Below are 13,423 nucleotides of genomic sequence, written 5' to 3'. Positions count from 1 at the left end.
TCGGCCATGAAAAAAAATCAAAACATATGTTATTATTTTCAAATCCTGAAATTCAGAGATTTAATTAAAATAGGCAAAAGTCTTCATATTTCTTTTCAAGGTATATTTAAATTTTTTAATTTAACCTTAAGTGTACCATAAAAGGCTGGATACAAGTAATAATTAAGAACTTCAAAGGGCAACTGGAAACCCTCTAACAGTCCTTGGTTTAATTAAAAGCTATTATTAGAAAGCTCTTAAATATACAGTTACATTTAATGACAAGTGACGACTAGTAAAAGCAGTATTTGAAAGTTATGAGTATCTTATTTTAAATACAATTGATAGACTCTAGAAAGTATTGCTATCATTCCATTTTGAAAATAAATGACATGTATTTCTTGAAAAATCAAACTGATAACATTAAAACCCTGTTAGTTTAAGATGCTTTGCTTTTCATTAATTCTCTAGTCTGCATATACCTGTCATGATCACAGATTAATTGTATGCTTCTTAAAAAGCATTTCTGCCAATTCAAATGTCTTTAAGAAGGTGTATTTTTTGAATACAGTGGCATATTTATGAAGTCATGTATACCAATGTGTATGGATGCATTAACAATAAAAGTGAGCTTAACTCGTGCATTTTGAAATATAACATTCTTTTTTGGAATGTGAATTGATATTTAATATAACAGTAATAAATTATCTTTTGGAAGTTTATATTATCTACCACATTTGTGTGAGAGACAATTGACGAAAATAACCAGGTGATTCTAAATACATTTTAGAAGGGGTATAAACCATATTGAAAATAGTAATAGGCCACATGTAAAATTTGTTATTATAAGTAATAATAATGAATATAAGTAATTATAGTCATTGGACTATTCGCTTTATATGTATTTACTTATATAGGGAATTTAGTTGCAATTTGCATAGTTAAAATTCAGGGCAGATGAGTACATAGTGTATGTATATATATTGTCAAGTGAAATTGATGACTATTTTAAAAATTCGTTTAGAACATTTTACTGATTCTGTTTGTTAATTACATTTAGTAATTGGCTTATAAAACATCTATAATAAAAATGTCTATTTATTAAGCATATAAAATTTTACTTTTATGAGTAATCTATTATTTTGAAAATGTGATACTATTTCCTTTGTTCACTATGGGCCAGTGAATACCATGGGATGTTTAGTCTTAGAAAGACTATGCAGATTAAATACATAGATATGCATCTATATCTGTACAGCTTATCTATCTAGTTAAGTAATGCAGTATATGTGTATAGTCCACTGTGTAAGAGAAGTATGCTCCTAATGTGCATTTTGTATACATTATTTAATTTGAAAATATTTTACTTCGGTTTCTTATTTTATCCTCCTTGTAATTGGTATTATTCTTTGTTTGTTATGCCCACCTCTTTTTCCCCCCTGCATAGAAACTCAGAATATAAGGTTTGTAGAGTAGGGAACTTACCTATCTTGTACTGATGAATATACTGCACATAGAACAGTGTTGGACACATAGTAGATAGATGCTCAATGATTACTGGTTGATAAAAAAAATGAGTAAATTTAAATATGAGATTGATCTTTCTGAGATAGCTGGTGCCCTATGGATCTAAAAGATTGATTCATATAGACAGACTGGTTCTCCCAACACTGGAGCCATTTTTAAGCTGCCCAGCTGTGTTAAGAGATTACCCTTCTTAGACAGAGTAAGACCATTGTTTTGTTTGGGGATGAGTGATGATGGCAAGCAACTTCTAAGCTAGATTTTAAAGTCCATTTGTAAGAGAATTGTGTATATATTTGAGATCCTATCCTTGATATAGGGAATAGTCAGTGGTTCATGGAATAGGGCCAAGTTAACTGGACACATGGGAATTGAATCCTAGAACATAGAAACAAAAAATATTTTGTAAGTAATTTAAATATTTTTATTTAACTTTGATTAAAATATCTATTTCATAGAAGCATTGCTTGTAAATGGTCTGAAATGCTTACAGTTTTAACTAATGATAGAAGAAATAAATGTATGTCAGTCTCCCTGGTGCCTAACCTTCTTGACTAAGTTAGGACCATTTTTGAAAGCTCCATTAGTTTCCTTTGAATACTAGGAAATTATGAATACTAGGAAATTATGAATACTGATAGGTTTATTTTACTAAACTGTGCCCCTCTAAGTATCTAGCATGCAATTCAAGAGTTACATGGAGAATCTAAATCACTGATTATATTTTTGAGCAGACATTGAAATTTATGATTTGGTATAAACACTGAAAATTTGTCTTTTTACATGTTCACACAACATGGATTCAAAATAACAAACATAAGATGGGAAGCTCAAATCAATGAGATATTTATTGGGCTCTTATTATGTTCCTACCAATAAGGCTCTAAAGTTCTTAGAAAATAACCATCGTAGATTGTCAAGTGCATAAACAACAAGAAAATATATTCACAAGACCAGGTAGTTAGAAAAGTGAGTCATCAAAGAAATGCAGCCCTTTTCTATTTATGTATCATTGAGAAAGAATGTTCTTGATTTGGGAGTTGGGTGAAGTATTTGATTAACCCCATTAACTCTTGGAGATTATTAAGGTACTATTTTGGTCTATGAACACAGTTTTGGAAGCTACAGTGGATTCTGTGTTGGTGCAAAAAGGCACTAAATGATACCCTGGGAGATATAATAGGCTTTTCAAGTCATCTGCCTTGAACATCATGACTGACTCTGGGAATCTGGTAAAATCAGATCTGAACTGATATTGTCAACAGATGTTATCATAAAGCAAAGCAGAGAATTCAGATTACATATTTTACCTGGGCTCCATTTTCATGCTTTTGGCTTTTAATTAGGAAAGATGTCTCCACTATGTAAGTGGCCATATTGTTTACTACGTTAAAGATAGAGCTAAACATGAGGAAATCAATCAAGAACTTCTGGACCAACAGAAAAATCTATTAACCAGAAAGTACTTACTAAGTAGCTTATAAGAGTACACAGTGCAAGGGGCTTCTTATAGTTTTTGGGAGGGTAGGCTTGGGAAATGTAGAAATGGAAAGCTTTGGAAGAGGGCTTAGAAAAAGTATAAGAAATGATGCTAACTTTAAGAAACATAAGATTTGGTTGAGGAGACTAGATTAATAAATATTAAAAAATAGTGAATAATGTAAGATAACACTGAATTGTGGAATACCTATTAATAATATTATAGGACTATACAGTAAAGATAAATCAGTATGAATAGCTAAGGAAGGATTAGTAGAGAGAGTAGTATTTGTAGCTTTGAATTTGCACTTTGAAAGAGTTGTAGAATTAAGACAGATAGTGGGGAGAGCATTCTGGGCCAGAAAAACAAAATGATTGATGATGACCTGGACGCATGAATGAACAGAGCATGTTTTTGAGAGTGAGAAGAGCTTCATATTTGGTAATAGTGATTAATATTTGTGGATAGGTAGGATAAGGCCAGATTATTTATGTTCTTGAAACATTAGAGATAGACATGATGATGGAAATCATGTTACTGCGAGTTTCTTCTTTGTTATATTCAACAAATATTTATTGAGCATCTACTGTGTGCAAAGTACTGTGCCAAGCACTGGGAGAACAATGGTGAACCAAATCTAATTATTGCCCAACCTCAGGAAATCGTATTCTAGCAGGGAAGCTAGAGTTTAAATAACTAATTACAGAACTGACTCTTTAATTATGGCTTTGATTAGTTCTACAAAGGGGAAGTACATGGTATCTATCATGAGTAGAACTAGTCTGGGATAGAAGGCAGTGTTAGGGAGCTTTTGCCTTAAGAAGTAGTGTTTGAGTTGAACCAAAGGAGGAGTGAGATGATTGAATAAACAGGAGCGGGTGGGTAGGCAGAACTTTATAGAGTCAGAAGAGACAACACATGTCAATACACACAGGCAGGAGAAAACCTGCCATGTTTGAGGCACTTCAAGATCAGTGTGACTAGACTTCAGAAATATACAGAAAATAAGACGAGATGGTCTAAAATGCAGTTTGAGAGGGAGGCAGACCAGATGGTGCAAAAGATTTTCTAGGGTTTTGGTCTTTGACCTAAGTATGGTGAAAAGCCACTGAATGATTTTAAGCAATGGAGTGGCATGTTTTGATTTACATTTAAAAAAAGTAATTCTGACAGTAGTACGGATTGGAGGAAGGCAAGAGTGAGGGAATCACTTATGAAGCTGAGGTAATAGTTGAATTAAGAGATAAAGATGGTTTTGGCCTAAGGTGGTTGTAGTGAAAGTGGAGAGGGGTGTTCACGAGGCAAAATGGACCAGATAAACAAAGTAAGGAAAGTAATACTTAAAGAATGGTTCACTATCATCAGTATTCAAGTGGGTCAAAGTGGGCATAATATGGACATAGGAAAGCCAGTTGGAAACTGTGGCAATAATCTGAGACAGTGATGGAAACTGAAATTGGGAATGGAGAAGGGAAGACATGTTTAGAGACATTTAAAAACAAACAACATATAGATTTTTTGACTCAAAAGGTTTAAGTCTTAGTGAATTGAGTGCCCTTAGTGGCTAGAAGAAGAAAGCAGTATGGGGAGGAAAAATGACTGAGTCATTTCACAAGTGTTGAGTTTGCAGGGCTAGATAGCTGTAAAGGCAGACATGAGTGTGATTCTATTTGTGAGAGCATCAGTAGATTTGAGATTGAATTAAAGTAATAAAATATGTGGAGTTTGCCAAGGAAACAGTACAGAGAGTGAAGAATAGCAAGCTAAGGCAGCGATTCTGATGTTGGTGGAAGGAATAAGTAGGGGTCACCCATGGCTTAGAGTACATTTGGAAACAAAGTCCCTCAGTAATTCCCTTTTGAAGGCCACTTAAATTTTAGCTGTTTAGTATATGTTCAACTATTGAAATAAATAGAGTCCTCCCCAAAATGTCTGTAGTTTGCTACATTTAAGAATCTTACACTGTTATTGTAACTAGACTTATCATGGTGATCACTTTGAAACGTACAGAAATATTGAATCACTGTGTTGTATAACAGGAACTAACATAGTGTTGTAGGTTAATTATACTTCAAAAACAAACAAACAAACAAACTCATTAAAAAAAGACATCAGATTTGTGTTTACCAGAGGTGGGGGAATTGGATGGAGGCAGGCAAAAGTTACAAACTCCCAGTTATAGGATAAATAAGTAAGTAAATAAGTGATGTAATGTACAACATGATAAATATAATGAACACTGCTGTATGTTATATATGAAAGTTAAGAGAGTAAATCCTAAGAGTTCTCATCACAAGGAAAAATTCTTTTTCTATTTCTTTAATTTTATACCTATATGAGATGATGGATGTTGACTAAACTTACTGTGATAATCATTTCATGATGTATGTAAGTCAAGTCATTATGCTGTACACCTAAACTTATGCAGTGCCGTATGTCAATTATATCTCAGTAAAACTAGTAAAAAAGAATATGTTACATTGGAATAAGAAAGGGAGGAGAGACTGGTTGGAGATTGTTCATATAATTCTAGAAATAATTGGAATTTAAATAATGCTTCTTAAACATTTAATTCAAATTGATTACCACATCATCCAATATATGTTCAAGTTCATAGAAATGTCTTTTAGAAAAATGTAAGCTTATTCTTTCATCCAGTAAATATTTATTGAGAGCTTACATTCTTAGCACTGTTCTTGGTCCTATTGATTTTAGTTTTGATTATGGTATCTACATTTTAAAGGGGCAAGATAGTCAATAAATAAAAGAAAATATCATATAGCTATAAGTGCTATGATAAATAATGCCAAGTAATGGGGCTTACTTTAGACTGGGTGGTCAGGCAAGGCTTACTTGAGGAAGCAATGTTTAAAATGACACCTTAAAATATAAAAGCATAATAGTTACACTATTTAAGTCTATAAAGAGGTACATATACTTGTCTGTCTGTTTACATAAGATTAATGAACCTATTTGGGTTTAATAGCAATAAAAACCTTGACCTAATCTCTTTTGATTCTTCATTCAGGTCCATAAAAGACAGAAGGGTAGAGAAAAAAACACTGTACATGAATGTGACTCTTGGCGTGCTTTACCTCCATAATTATGCCTCCAAGTTAAGAAAAAGCTAAAGGAATAGTTTTTTTCTTCGTTTCTTATTTTTCCTATGAACTTCGGAGTTCACTTTTAAAGGCACTTTAGAAAATCAACATAATATTTTAGTGGAGACTTTTGAGCTGCATCATGATAAAATGTTTAATAAAACAATACTATCAGTAACATCAGGCAAGTGTATCATAGGTATTGACTGGGTAATGGAGTTATTCAAAAGTAGGGATTGGAACTGAGGCTAAGAAATTTAGGCGAACTGTTAGAATGGTAACAGGAGAGTGAGGGCTTGAGCCAATTCACGGCTAATCAGTTCCTTATCAGTAACTACAATTTATATTTATTTATAGAGATTAAGGATAATTTTTTCCACAGCTAATGATGGTTCTATTTCAATGTATTATAAAATTTTTAACTTGTTGAAGTTATCAAGTAAAATTTTTCTTTTCAAGACATTTCTTATTTGCCTACATCATAGTTTTGAGGAATATTGGCATTTTCTAATCATGTGTGCTTAACGTAGTTTTGGAAATTCATGTTCAGACTTGATACATTGTTTAACAATTTTAATTAATCAATTAAAAAAACACAGGCACACATGCACATGCTTTTAAAAAATTAAAAGTTGCACAGAGCTATATGGTAAAAAGCAGGCTCCCAGTCATTTGAGTTTTACTCCCCAGGGGTAACTAGCAGTTTCTTGAGGTTTGGAAACTGTTCTAAAATTTAAACTGAAATTACTTTGTGTGAAAGTTCCTCAAATTATAATTATATTGGACTTGGGAACATCTTTCGGCCTTTTTACAACTTTCTCTAAACTACAATGTCAAGATTGGATTTAAACATAAATGATTAAATATCTCAGAACTGTTGTGGTTATCTTTGATGAACGCTAGGCTTCAGTGAAACCATATTGTTTATTCTGTTTGAAATTCACAATTCAGAGACTTAAAGGAAAGTTATGGGCAGTGTCCCTCTGAAAGGTATTTATTTATGCCTTCAGGGATTTCATGAACATTGTTATGACCACAGGGGTTTCACAATCAGGTTTAGTTTGTAAACTGTTTTCCTCACAATCCCATATACTTGACCAACTTTCAAAAAGCCAAGATAATTAGTGGTTCTCCACTCACATCAAATTAGCTAATCTCTACGCTTTGGCCTGGACCCTCATCAGTAACCTTCTCTTCAACTTCCGAACACTTATGAATCAGTCAAAAAAATTCAGGACAGAGTGTCCTCACGGAATCAGAAGAAGAATGCTTTTCGGTTCCTAACCTCTGTCCTGCAACATAACAAGAATAGCAACAGCAGTGGCCTAATATCCAATCCGACCCTCCCTTAGTAAACAAATTAGTAATTCACGTGTCTATTCTGCCGAAATCCCCTTAATTCTTACCATTTATCCTTCTGTCAGGGTTTAAGTTAAATCCAACATTCTGTGAAGCTGTCACATTCTTCTCTCTAGTTCCAAAGCTAGACTTTCAGTTCAGATAGCCCATCCTGGAACAACAGTGGCTGCCAAAGGAAAGGTTACAGCAGTGCTACCCCAAAGTGTCCCCTGGTAGAATGAAGATGGAGCATTATGCAGTTAGGTAAGTGAATAAATAAATGACTTTGATTTTCTCAATAGCATATTATAAAGAAAACTTTGGACATCAAGTATATTGTTAACCAGTGCCTAAATTGGGGAACAAACCAAGGATGTGAGCAAACATTACTTTCTCATCCATCACTATTACTCTGACTGTTCTAGAATTGACAAGGAAAAGTGAGGTGAGAAGAAAAGAAACCTTATTGTATTAGACACTGTGCTAGGTGCTTTACATACATGCTCTCATTTAATCCTCCTGAAAACTTTGTAGTTTATGTTAGCCTCATTTTTCAGAGCCAGAAACTGAGGCTTGAGGGGATTACTGAAAACAAGTAAAGAAAAGGCGGGACAAAGGAGAAATGTATAGATATCATAGAATCAGGTCAGGATATTCTTATATTTAAACAAAAACTCGGTATAGAATATTATGATTTATTTGTGTATCTCAGTAGTTAAGGCTCAAGTCAGCAAAATCTCAGCACTTTGAATTTATAAATTGTCAAAATATCAGGTCATTTAAGAGAAAAAAACCAGAGACCATTCAATGGGGAAAAAACATAATATCTACAAAATGAACTGAATATTTCATATTGCATTCAGTTGCTATGGTATCATGTAGATATAATTTATAAACACACTCTTGCTTCACATTTTACATATTTAGAAATTAAATCTACATTCATAATTATTTCAGTATTTGAATTTCTTAACAAAAAACACCCATTTTTATGTCGAGGTTTTTTCCAGATTTACTGAGATAGAATTGTCAAATAAAAATTACATATATTTAAGATATACAATGTGATAATTTAATATACATATACCTGTGAAAAAATTACCACAATCAAGTTATTTAACATATCTATAACCTCACGTAGTTACCCCTTTTTTGTGTGTGTGGTGAGAACTCTGAAGGCATATTCTCTTAACTTCAAGCATACAGTATAGTGTTTTTTTTTTTTTCTTGCAAAAAGTTTTATCGTTTCCATTTGGCCCAAGGCTTGGGAGAGCACTCTCGGGTGGTTAAAAAGCTGCCTAGTGGCTGCAGAGAGGGGCTTCAGGCAGAAACTCTGACACCAGAGTGGCTTTTCAAAGGCCACAGGCTCCAGAGGTCCCTAGTCGTGCTCGAGGGTGAGCCTCCGGAAGAGATACTCGCCCAGCCCCGCCTGGGGACCACGCAGCCTGCGGAAGTTGGTCAGGTGGTCGCCATCTTCTTGAGTTTCCCCTGCTCACCTAGTAAGCGGCTCTCCGGGAAGTCTCTGGCTCTGGCAGGCACAAAGCCAGGGCACGTAGATTCAAAAGGGCCTGGTCCAGGGTCCTCTCGTTGAGAATGGCGGCTTCCCTAGCGTCCCGGGTTTTACCGCACTCATCTTGAGATGGCTTCCGCGCGTCCTGGAAGAGGGCGTGGCTGCCGCACTGGTGTTGCATTTTCAAAAGACGCTGGGCGCTTTCGCAAGTCCCCTCCGCCGATTTGTGCAAGAAATGGCTCCGTGCCCTCCACGGCCACGTCGTCGTCGCGGTCGAAATGGAAGCCCAGAGAGAGAGGTAGGTGTAGGGGACCCCTCGAAGCATGTTGGATGGCGGCCTCTACCTGGGTGGAATAATTCTGACGAATCTGGGAGCTCAGGGTTGATCAGCAGTAAGGAGTTAAGCTCCAAAAATGGTGTCGGCTTGTGCCGGAGGCCCAGGGTAACTGACTGGTTGGTTCTGAAGGTTGCGACTGGGAAAAAGGTACAATACAGTATTATTAACTGTAATAAATACGCTGTATATTAGATTCCCTAGAACTTATTAATTTTATAACTGAAAGTTTATATCCTTTGACCAACATGTCCCCATTCCCTCACCCCCATCCCCTGGCAACCACTGTTCTACTCTCTCGTTCAATGAGTGTGGCTTTTTCGGATTCCACGTATATAAGTGAGATCATACAGTCTTTGTCTTTGTGGCTGCCTTATTTTACCTAGCATAATGGCCTCAAGTTTCATCCATGTTATTATAATTGGCAGGATTTTCTTCCTTTTTATGATGAGTAATATTCCATTGGGGGGGAAAAAATATATACACCACATTTTCTTAGGTTGTTTCCATACCGTGGCTATTGTGAATAATACTGCAATAAACATGGGGAGTGCATGCATATATGTTTTTGAGTTAGTGTTTTCGTTTACTTTGGATATATAACATGAAGTAGAATCGCTGGACCATATGGTAGTTCTAGTTTTGATTTTTTGAGGAACCTCTGTACTGTTTTCCATAGTGGCTGCACCAATTTACATTCCCACCAACCGTGCACGAGGGTTCTCTTTTCTCCATATCCTTGCCAACACTTGTTATTTCTTGTCTTTTTGATAATAGCCATCCTAACAAGTTGCAGGTGATATCTCCTTGTGGTTTTTGATTTGCATTTCCCTGATGATTAGTGATATGGAGCACCTTTTTAGGTACAGCCGTTTCTTGGTATCCTTGGGGAACTGGTGCCAGTACGCCCCACGGATACCAAAATCCAAGGATGCTCAAGTCCCTTATGTCAAATGGTGTGGTACAGTCAGACCTCTGTATCCGTAGGTTCTCCATCCTCAGATTCGGCCAACTTCAGATTGAGTTACAATTCGCATGTGGAACCTGTGGATACAGAGGGCTGACTGTACCTGTTGTCCATTTGTATGTCTTCTTTGGAAAAAAGTCTGTTCAAGTCCTTTGCCAGTTTTTTAATTGGGTTATTAGTTTTTTTGCTACTGAGTTATATGAGTTCTTTTATATAGTTTGGGTATTAACTGCTTATCAGACATATGGTTTGCAAATATTTTCTCCCTTACTGTAGGTTGCCTTTCATTTTGTTGCTTGTGTAGAGAAGCTTCTTAGTTTCATGTGGTCCCATTTGTTTATTTTTGCTTTTGTTGCCTATGTATGTGTGAAATATTATATTTAATTTCATGGAAAGAAATTTCATGTGCATTGGAACTATGTTTACCATATATGATATTATGACTGTACAAACATATTAACCGTAATCTTAAGTAAGTGACAATTTGCTCTGCCTTATGTCTAAGTATGTGAGGAGAAGGGTCTTTGATGATCAAAAGAAAGTTGATATTTAACATAACCCACACTGGGCACTCAAATGTAATCAAATATATACTAACATTTTGTTTTTTCTTTAAGCCTTTGAATTTAAACACACTCTTGGATTTGTGGTTCTGCATGCTCTCCTAACTGCATGGAAGGCAAGCTGACACTGGGCAAAGTTATTAAGTAAGCGATGTTTGTAGCTTGTATTTTAGCAACAGATCGTCTTTGTTCTGAAGATGATCTTTTACCTTCATAGTTGTTTTCTCTTCCCACGCCCTTATTCCTCCTTGAAGATACCCAGTTCTTTCTTGTCTTTTCTGATTTTACCCTGGTAATTTTTGCTCTAGGGATGGGATTGAAAGAAACTAACTCCTGAGGTGAAAGTGGCTCATATGGTTTAATGCCGTATTTCTTTTTTTTTTTTTTTGCGGTACGCGGGCCTCCCACTGCTGTGGCCTCTCCCGTTGCGGAGCACAGGCTCCGGACGCGCAGGCTCAGCGGCCATGGCTCACGGGCCCAGCCGCTCCGCGGCATGTGGGATCTTCCCGGACCGGGGCACGAACTCACGTCCCCTGCATCGGCAGGCGGACTCTCAACCACTGCGCCACCAGGGAAGCCCAAATGCCGTATTTCTTAAAACACAGTGTAGGTCAAAGGAATGAAAATTGTTTGATTTAACAAGCACTCACTCACTGTTCTGTGTGTTTTATAAATGTTGACTCATTTAATTCTCACAATAACCTATTAAGTAGGTTTTTAATTGTGGAATTTCAGATAATCAGTAGGGGAAAGATTGGGAAACAATTGATCCTTTTATCTTTGAAATCATCTCATAAATTGAAATTCTATTTCTATGGCCAGCCCCATTTTTACTCCCGTGATAGTAATCATGAACCAAGGCAAATCAAGCACAGGATCTTGTGGTCAGTCTGGTTCTTCGTGGGCCAGTGATGATAGACTCAATTAGACCCTCAGGACAGGGGTTTTACTGACTCATACTACAAGTAGAAACATTCACATCTAAGTTTAAAAACTTTTACAGAGGTTTGCCAAGTCTTGAATTTTTACTATTATTATAACTGAAATGTAAGTTAATTTTTTGTTGTAAGTCATGTTACACACCTTTTATATCTAGTATTTTAATATGTTAAAAAGTTTATTTTGGGGCTTTTGGAGTATCCTGGTATGATTCCAATTTTAAGATGAGTTATCCATAAACAGTAGTTGCTTTCAGTTTTCAGAAACACACTCTTCTTCATAAGAATGAGAATGAACTGTATATTCTTTGTAAGAGTGCTATACAGATGTATAAATGTTTTAAGAATATCATAAATTATTTTTTATTTTAGTTATTTAACCCTGTTCAATGGGTGACAGTATTTAAATGTGAAATACATTGTCATTTTTTAAAAAGTACAGTTATTTATTTATTTTATAAATTTATTTATACTTTATTTATTTAGTTTTGGCTGCTTTGGGTCTTTGTTGCTATGCGAGGGCCTTCTCTAGTTGTGGCGAGCAGGAGCTTCTCTTGTTGTGGAGCTCGGGCTCTAGGTGTGTGGGCTTCAGCAGTTGTGGCACATGGGCTCAGTAGTTGTGGCTCGCGGGCTCTAGAGCACAGCCTCAGTAGTTGTGGCCCACAGGCTTTGCTCCACGGCATGTGGGATCTTCTCGGACCAGGGATCAAACCCATGTCCCCTGCATTTGTAGGTGGATTCTTAACGACTGCGCCACCAGGGAAGCCCTACATTGTTGTTTTAACTGCTGAATAATAATTCTCTGTCAGGAATCTTTAAAAGCCCCTTCTAAGTATATGAAAGAATTAAAGGATTATAATTCACAAATACTCATTTTAATTGAATTTTTACCTAACTTTTTTTTTTTTTTTTTTTTGCGGTACGCAGGCCTCTCACTGTTGTGGCCTCTCCCGTTGCGGAGCACAGGCTCTGGATGCGCAGGCTCAGCGGCCATGGCTCACAGACCCAGCCGCTCCGGGGCATGGGGGATCCCGGACCAGGGCACGAACCCGTGTCCCCTGCATCGGCAGGCGGACTCTCAACCACTGTGCCACTAGGGAAGCCCTTACCTAACTTTTTAGAGTATATGGAAGAATCACTAAGAAAAATTATATAAACAGTGAATGCAACAAAAAGGAAAAAGTACAAGAGTAGATTGATTTTAATTAAGGAGTATCAAATTTCAACTTTAATTGCCATCATTGTTTGAGTTTTTCCAATCTCACACGATAAATTGATAGAAAATTTGTCCACTCTGAAGCTTATTACTAAATAATAATTCTAATTGTCATTTGACTTCTCAACTGATAATTTCTCAAATAAGTCTTTGAAGAAATAGTACAACTTTTTGATTAAGGTCAATACAGACAGGTGTAAAACAGTAATTCTCAGCCTATATTGTAGTTATGGGAGAATTGAGTCAGACCAAAGAAAAATGTGCAACTCAGTTTATCATTACTCATTTAAATGGCTAAGTCATATTCTATGAAACGTTTTGTTGACACTATAACATTTATAACGCTTAGCCAATTGGAACTACCCAATATATAGGACCCTGCACAAATTGTACACATTGGTAAGAGTTCAGCCTTCCTTATGAGCATTGTTTAAATTCAGAAAGCATTCATCTGTCTTGCAACCTCACTTTGA

The 13,423-nt window shown here is 36.0% G+C and overlaps 1 pseudogene; it reads right to left on the bottom strand.

Annotated features, from left to right (window-relative positions):
* Positions 1-8,800: 8,800 nt before the first annotated feature.
* LOC103080734 (ferritin light chain pseudogene) lies at positions 8,801-10,262 on the bottom strand (annotated as a pseudogene).
* Between the last annotated feature and the right edge of the window lie 3,161 nt (positions 10,263-13,423).

Source organism: Lipotes vexillifer, unplaced genomic scaffold (assembly GCF_000442215.2).
Source record: "Lipotes vexillifer unplaced genomic scaffold, Lipotes_vexillifer_v1.1 scaffold1111, whole genome shotgun sequence".
Lineage (NCBI taxonomy): Eukaryota > Metazoa > Chordata > Mammalia > Artiodactyla > Lipotidae > Lipotes > Lipotes vexillifer.
The sequence above is the reverse complement of the archived record's forward strand: the minus strand, read 5'-3'. Positions and strand labels throughout refer to the sequence as shown.